This window comes from Triticum urartu, chromosome 2A, assembly GCF_056163025.1.
Source record: "Triticum urartu cultivar PI428250 chromosome 2A, HENAU_Tu73, whole genome shotgun sequence".
Taxonomy (NCBI): Eukaryota; Viridiplantae; Streptophyta; class Magnoliopsida; order Poales; family Poaceae; genus Triticum; species Triticum urartu.
In genome coordinates this window covers 254,891,427-254,899,470 of record NC_141874.1, presented here as the reverse complement: position 1 = coordinate 254,899,470, position 8,044 = coordinate 254,891,427, and the positions used below count along the sequence as shown (strand labels likewise).

General features: G+C 44.3%; 1 pseudogene; it reads right to left on the bottom strand.

The window, feature by feature from the left end:
- Positions 1-1,671: 1,671 nt before the first annotated feature.
- On the bottom strand, positions 1,672-3,948 carry LOC125535721 (uncharacterized; annotated as a pseudogene).
- Between the last annotated feature and the right edge of the window lie 4,096 nt (positions 3,949-8,044).

Below are 8,044 nucleotides of genomic sequence, written 5' to 3'. Positions count from 1 at the left end.
TATGCAATGACTTCTATCCCAAATATGCTCTATGTATGGTATTCTGATGATATGATCCAAGATGATCTAGTATGACAATCTTAATGTATTATGATGCTATGGTTCTTGCTTATAAGCTCTTTGCTTGTCTTTCCTCTTTTTCTTAAAAGCTTGGATGGCTCTTTCTCTTTTGAGCTCTTTTCTCATGCAATTCTTCACGGACCAAGATAGAAATTGTGTATGCTTATGATAACCTTATGACACAAGAGATGATACCAAGATATGCACCACGGTGGTAAGGTATGTATGCAATGGGAGCTATGATCAGTAGTGTGCACAAGTAACGTTGCCGGCAATACCCAAAAGCTAGTCTCGATAGGAAAGGTACGCAAAATGTTCTATGGGGTTATCAATGCAAATGGCAAGAATGTACAATGATGAGATAACACGATACCAAGATGATGCTCAAAGTGGTCGTCGTTGATGACGAGTCCGTGGCGAAGATGAGCGGTGGTGATGTCGATGTTGAATCGTTCCTAGTTAGCTGAAACACCCTAGGAAATGATGAACCACAACTCAAATTCTCAAAACCAAAATCAAATGATGGTTGCGGAAAGCGATGGTGGTTTGCAAGTGCGTATGTGGAAGGTGGAATGGTAATGTGGATGGTATGGTGGAGGACCTAGGAAACAATGTCTAAATGACAAAATTTTGATTGAGTGAGATGGTGTTGGAACTTATCTAAGTGGATGGGGGATGTCAATAGCTATCCAACGAGCTAAAGAACGCAAAAATCTGAGTCCAGATGTGGAAGTTTTGGTCAAAACTGTCAATCAACCGGGGCTGAAACTGGGAGGGGCGGTAGTACTTCTAGGATGGGCGGTAGTACCGCTTGTGGTGCTGAGCGGTAGTACCACTTGGAGTGGGCGGTAGTATCGCTGGTGTCGGGAGAATTCGCAGATCGAGATCGGGGCGAAACTTCAGGCAAAAATGGATGATTTCGGGGGCAAAATTATGGAGATTTCGAGGATGGAAGGTGGGGAAACTCGTGGGGAAGCTAAATCTACCTGCTACACATGAAATCCATGGATCAAATCCAACAAACCTTCATCACACCAACAAATCACAAAAAAAAATTGGGGCTATTTTTGGTGGGGATTTTCAAAATTGGGGAAGAACACAACAAAATCAAGCTAGAAAACACAACGGGGAGGCTCCGCAATCGTGATCAACGTGGCTCTAGATACCAAGATGATGTAGGGTGGAACCCTATACGGCCGATCCTTCACGAAAGGAGCGGATCCCAACGAGGAACACGAAGAACACAAGGGGAAAACACAAAAAGGAGACACATGAGAAACACTCAAACCAACGAGATTAGGTCACACATGTGCTAGATTCTCGAAACACAAAGAGAGACACACTATCCAAAGTCAACAAGGGAAGATACAAAGGGTAACCGGTTCTTCTCCAAAGGAGGTCTGGATGGTCTTCTCCGTGAGGAGGTCTTGTATCCAAGTGGATCTTCTCCGAAGAGGTGTCGGTCCCTCGCGAAGGAGTAGATCCAGATGGATGAGCGAAGCTCTATCTCACATATGAGCTAACACAATGCTGCCCTAGTATGGAGCTAGGAGACAAGTATATATAGTCCAAGGGGTAAGTTGGGGGATACATGGGGTGAAACCCCTTTCACTATGCACAGGCAAGGCGGTAGTACCAGTCATGGGGCGGTTGTACCATTGGGAGCTCAGGTACTGGTTCCTGGAGGTGTTTCTGGATGTGCTCAGTGGTTGTATCAGTGTTTGGGCGGTTGTACTGGTCTGGTGGCTGTTACCGGAATAACCGGTGTTGTACCGGCCTTGCACCACTCCGATCACAGAAGCTTGGGCGGTAGTTGGGTGGTGGTTGAGCGGTTGTACCATCGGGCGGTAGTGGGGCGGTACATGGGCGGTAGTACCGGGATTTCTGTGCTGGGAAGATGTTCTTCATGCTCTCGATGTCCATCTTGCACCGTAACTTCTCCTTGGTTGCTTCCATGGTACCTAAGCACACAAAGCTTCTCTGTTTGAGGTAGTAGCCATGTCTCAACTCGATCAAATGGGAGTTCAACAAAGAGAGAGTTAACCTCGTTCTCGATGGCTCTTGCGCGGGATCTTGTCATTGGTCCAAGTGGTGTCGTGGGAGATGTAAGTAGGTCCATGGGTATGACCTTGGGATGCTCCGCATCACGCGGGGGGAGAAAGTGGGCCGTCCAGATTTGGCACAGATAGAGAGACAAGAGGGGATGCTTGGGTTCCCATGCCCCTCTCTTTGCGTTCAGATCTTTTGGGAGATTTAGTTTGTCTGAGGCGCCGCGCAGCCATCATTGTGCATGGGGTGGGCCAGGGGCTCATACAAAGCTGACCGGATGTGCAGCGAGCCCGTGAGGGGGGGGTGCGGTACATGGACATGCGATCGAGGTTGATGAAAAGGGCCAAGGATGGATGCAGATCATGGTGGCAGGGGGTAAGATTTTTTTTATATAATGCATGAAAACGACTGCAGTGAGTAATGGTTGGTTCTAGCTGGTCAAAAAGAAAAAGATGAAAACCTTCAAATTCAAGGGACCTATGCTTGAGAATTTGAACTTTGGTCGAGCGGGAGAAGTTGCTAGATTTGAAAATGAGCTCATGAACCTTGACTGCATGGAAATCTTGTTTGAACAAAAAATAGTGGTTTAAGGCTGACTCAACCAACACTTCATTAGGTCTAACACTAATTGGCATGAAAGTGATCCAGAAAAAATGAGTGTGAGAAGTGTATTGTATGTGAGAAGGGAGATGGTTAAAGCGGTTAACATTGGGCATACGGTAAAAAAGCTAATACTAGGCCGATAACGTCTCACCTTAGGCTGATCCAGAGCTGGTGACGCTGATGGCAGAGCTGCAGAGAAAACCGTCAATGGGGAGGAGGACGTGGCACTGTATGAAGGAGGCATGATCTCGCCAAAAAGCGAGCATCCGACACCACCCATGAGCGGCGGCCAGGGGAAACAGATCAGCATGCCTAGTTTGCGGAAATATCCAATGGAGGTGACAAGCTTGGCAACTACGTGGGTGGATACGGTGAACGAAAAACATGAGTCACCGTTGTCGGTGACGTTGAAGTGGTGATAGTGGCCAACGAACAGGCGAGCAAGGATTAGGGCCATTGAGCTGGAACAAGGGTGAAGGGAAACTGTATGACATGCACATACATGCGGCATCCGTGTAGCTGGGAGCATGGATCGATGGTGACTGGAGAACGGAGCTGCATCCACACCACACCTTCAAAGTGAAGACATAGGTCATCTGGAATTTGCGGGAGGTGAGCTAGCTACATGCAAGAGGCAGCAGCAGGGGGTGCTGGAAGCATGGGTAGGGTTCTAGCGAAGGAGAAAGCATAGTTGCGGTGGCAGACCTTGGTTTGGGCTAGGATGATCTCTGTGACTCGCGAGGAAGCCTCATGGAAGCGGAAGACAAGAGGAGAGCACATGGCGACGAAGAAATCAATAGCACAGCCGCCAAGGGCAGCCTGGAGCAAAGCGGCGACGATGATGGTGTCAAGGTGGCGGTTCGAGAAATCGAAGATGATGTAGAGGGGCGTCGCGAGGTGTAGTTCCGGAGTGGTAATGGCAAGACGGTAGTAGTAGCTGCAGTCGTCTTCAAACTCTAGACCCATGGCGTCATCGCATCCCAGGAAGCAGCAAAGAGCCACCTGGCTGGCTTTGACATAGGATAGGTCAAAGAATGGCGATGGAGGTGGCGCAGCAGAGGGAAGGAGTGCGTCCAGGGGACTGGTGGCGGGGGTGAGTTCTAGTGGAGAGGCTGCCAGAGGGTTTGTGGTGGCCGGAGGGTTTCTAGTGGCCGGAGGGTGGGCGGAGGCTGGAGGTGGGGTGGGAGGTGGGGAGAGAGGTGGTGACATCCACAATTCGATCATCTTCTCATCCATGACAATATAACTTCTATTCGGACGTAAGCAAACATAACTCATTATGTTGTCTTGTGCAATGTCAACTTTTTAGCATGTCATATTTTAATGAGTGCTCACAATTACAAAAGATGTCCAAGATAGTATATTTATATGCGAAGCCTCTCTTTCTTTATTACTTCCTATTAATTGCAACAATGACCAAAACCATGTTTGTTGACTCTCAACAAATTTTATTTATCATACTCTTTATATGTGAAGTCGCCACTCTCCATAAGATCACTATATGATTCTTTTATTTCTTTTTACTCTTTGCTTTAATTTCCTCAAGATCAAAGCAAGAAAGAAAATCCCTCAACTCAAAACTACTCTTTATTATATAACTCATGGACTTGATTACATAGATAGATCTAAAAAAACTCAAAGCTAGATCATACTAAAACTTTATGCTACTAGATCGAGATATAACCAAAAGGATCGAACTAAGAAAAATGATAAAGGTAAAGGTGTGATGTTGATACGATACCGGGGCACCTCCCCCAAGCTTGGCAGTTTCCAAGGGGAGTGCCCATACCCATGTATTTATGTCTCTTTATTCAGAGGTGGTGATGATGGAGTTGTTGATGTATCCGTCAGCTTTATTAAGGTACCTTTCGGGAGTTGCAATTCTTGGAGAACACATTGGAGCATATTCATAACCCACAAGTATAGGAGATCGCAACAGTTTTCGAGGGTAGAGTATTCAACCCATATTTGTTGATTCGACACAAGGGGAGCCAAAGAATATTCTTGAGTATTAGCAGTTGAGTTGTCAATTCAACCACACCTGAAAGACTTAATATCTGCAGCAAAATATTTAGTAGCAAAGTAGTATGGAAGTAACAGTAATACTGGAAAAAGTAACAGTAGCAGTTTTGTAGCAATCGTAACAGTGGCAACGAAAAAGTATCTAAGCAAAGAACAATATGTGAAAACCTCATAGGCAATGGATCAATGATGGATAATTATGTCAGATGGCATTCATCATGCAACGGTTATAACATAGGGTGACACAGAACTAGCTCCAATTCATCAATATAATGTAGGCATGTATTCCGAATATAGCCATACGTGCTTATGGAAAAGAACTTGCATGACATCTTTTGTCCTACCCTCCCATGGAAGCGGGGTCCTATTGGAAACTAAGGGATATTAAGGCCTCCTTTTAATAGAGTACCGGACCAAAGCATTAACACTTAGTGAATACATGATACGTCTCCAACGTATCTATAATTTTTTATCATTCCATGCTATTATATTATCAATCTTGGATGTTCTGTAATCATTTTATAGTCATTTTATATCATTTTTTGGTACTAACCTATTGACATAGTGCCAAGTGCTAGTTGTTGTGTTTCCATGTTTTTACATCGCAGAAAATCAATATAAAACAAAGTCCAAATTCCACGAAACTTTACGGAGATTTTTTATGGGCCGGAAGGAACAGAACGGGCCCTGGCTGCGCCTGGGGGTGCCTCGATGGGAGCACAACCCACCAGGGCGCGCCAGGAGGCCCAGGCGCGCCCTGGTGGGTTGTGCCCACCTCGGGTGCCCCCCGGACCGCCTCTTTGCTATATAAATACCCCAATATTCCCAAAACCCTAGGGGAGTCGACGAAATATTGATCCAGCCGCCACAGAGTCCAGAACCACCAGATCCAATCTAGACACCACCTTGGATGGGGTTCACCACCTCCATTGGTGCCTCTCCGATGATGCGTGAGTAGTTCTTTGTAGACCTTCGGGTCCTTAGTTAGTAGCTAGATGGCTTCATCTCTCTCCATTGATTCTCAATACAATGGTCTCTTGGAGATCCATATGATGTAACTCTTTCGTGGTATGTTTGTTGGGATCCGATGAACTTTGAGTTTATGATCAGATCTATCTCTTTTTATATCCATGAAAGTATTTGAGGTTCTTTGATCTCTTTTATGCATGATTGCTTATAGCCTCGTATTTCTTCTCTTATATTTGGGTTTTTCTTGGCCAACTTGATCTATTTATCTTGCAATGGGAAGAGGTGCTTTGTAGTGGGTTCGATCTTACGGTGCTTGATCCCAGTGACAGAAGGGGAACCGACATGTATGTATCGTTGCTACTAAGGATAAAACGATGGGGGCTATATCTACATAGATAGATCTTGTCTACATTATGTCATCACTCTTATTGCATTACTCCATTTCTCCATGAACTTAATACACTAGATGCATGCTGGATAGCGGTCTATGTGAGGAGTAATAGTAGTAGATGCAGGCACGAGCCAGTCTACTAATCTTGGACGTGATGTCTATATAATGATCATTGCCTGGATATCATCATCAGCATTTGAAGCTCTATCAATTGCCCAACAGTAATTTGTTCACCCACCGTTTGCTATTTTTCTCGAGAGAAGCCACTAGTGAAACCTACGGCCCCGAGTCTCTTTCTCATATTATTTGCCTTTGCGATCTACTTTTATTTGCTTTTATTTTCAGATCTATTAATCCAAAAAACCAAAAATACTTTGTTGCACTTTATTTTATTTGCGATCTATCTATTCAATCTATTACAATTTTCTCCCGTCCACACACCAATTTCTGGCACCGTTACCCGAAAGGGATTGACAACCCCTTTAACACGTCGGGTTGCGAGTATTTGTTATTTGTGTGCAAAGGCTGTTTACATTGTGTTGCTTGGTTCTCCTACTGGTTCGATAACCTTGGTTTCATATCTGAGAGAAATAACTACCGCTGTTGTGCTGCATCATCCCTTCATCTTTGGGGAAATACCAACGTAGCTTCAATCGACATCAATACATGAACTCCTCAAACTACGGTCATCACCAGGAGTGGTTCCGACTATTCTCACTCCGGGGTTGCTAGATCATAACATGCAGTAGGTGACTATAACTTGCAATATCAGATCAAGAACACAAATATCTTCATGAAAACATACTAGGTTCAGATTTAAAATCATGGCACTCGGGCCCTAGTGACAAGCATTAAGCATAGCAAAATCATAGCACCATCAATCTTAGAACATAGTGGATACTAGGGATCAAACCCTAACAAAACTAACTCGATTACATTGTAAATCTCATCCAACCCATCACGGTCCAGCAAGCCTACGATGGGATTACTCACGCACGGTGGTGAGCATCATGAAATTGGTGATGGAGAATGGTTGATGATGATGATGGCGACGGATTCCCCTCTTTATAGCCCAAAACAAACTCCAGATCTGCCCTCCCGAGGAAGAACAGGGCTTGGTGGTGGTTCCATATCATAAAATGTGATGAATCGTTCTCCCTGATTTTTTTCTCCCCAAAAGAGAATATATGGAGTTGGAGTTGAGGTCGGTGGAGGTCCAGGGGGGCTACAAGGTCGGAGGGCGAGCCCCCACCCTTGTGGCTAGGGTGTGGCCCCTGGTGCTGATTCTTTCACCAATATTTTTTATTAATTCCAAAACTTGGCTCCGAGAAGTTTCAAGTCATTCCGAGAACTTTTTTTCTGCACAAAAATAACACCATGGCAATTCTGCTAAAAACAACGTCAATCCGGGTTAGTTCCATTCAAATCATGCAAGTTAGAGTCCAAAACAAGGGCAAAAGAGTTTGCAAATGTAGATACGACGGAGACGTATCAACTCCCCCAAGCTTAACCCATTGCTAAACTGAAAGTGATAAAGAAAAACTTTTACAAACTCTGTTTGATCTTGTTGTTGCAAATATGTAAAGCCAGCATTCAAGTTTCCGCAAAGATTATGAACTAACCATATTCACAATAACATTTAGGTCTCACGATTACTCATACCAATGGCATAATCAACTAGCGAGCAATAATAATAAATCTCGGATGACAACACTTTTCTTAAAACAATCATGATATAATATAACAAGATGGTATCTCACTAGCCCTTTCTAAGACCGCAAAACATAAATGTAGAGTACCCCTGAAGATTAAGGACCGACTAGACATTGTAATTCATGGTAAAAGAGATCCAGTCACAGTCATACTCAATATAAATTAATAACAATGCATACAAATGACAGTGGTGCTCTCTAACTTGTGCTATTTATAAGAGGATGATGACTCAGCAAT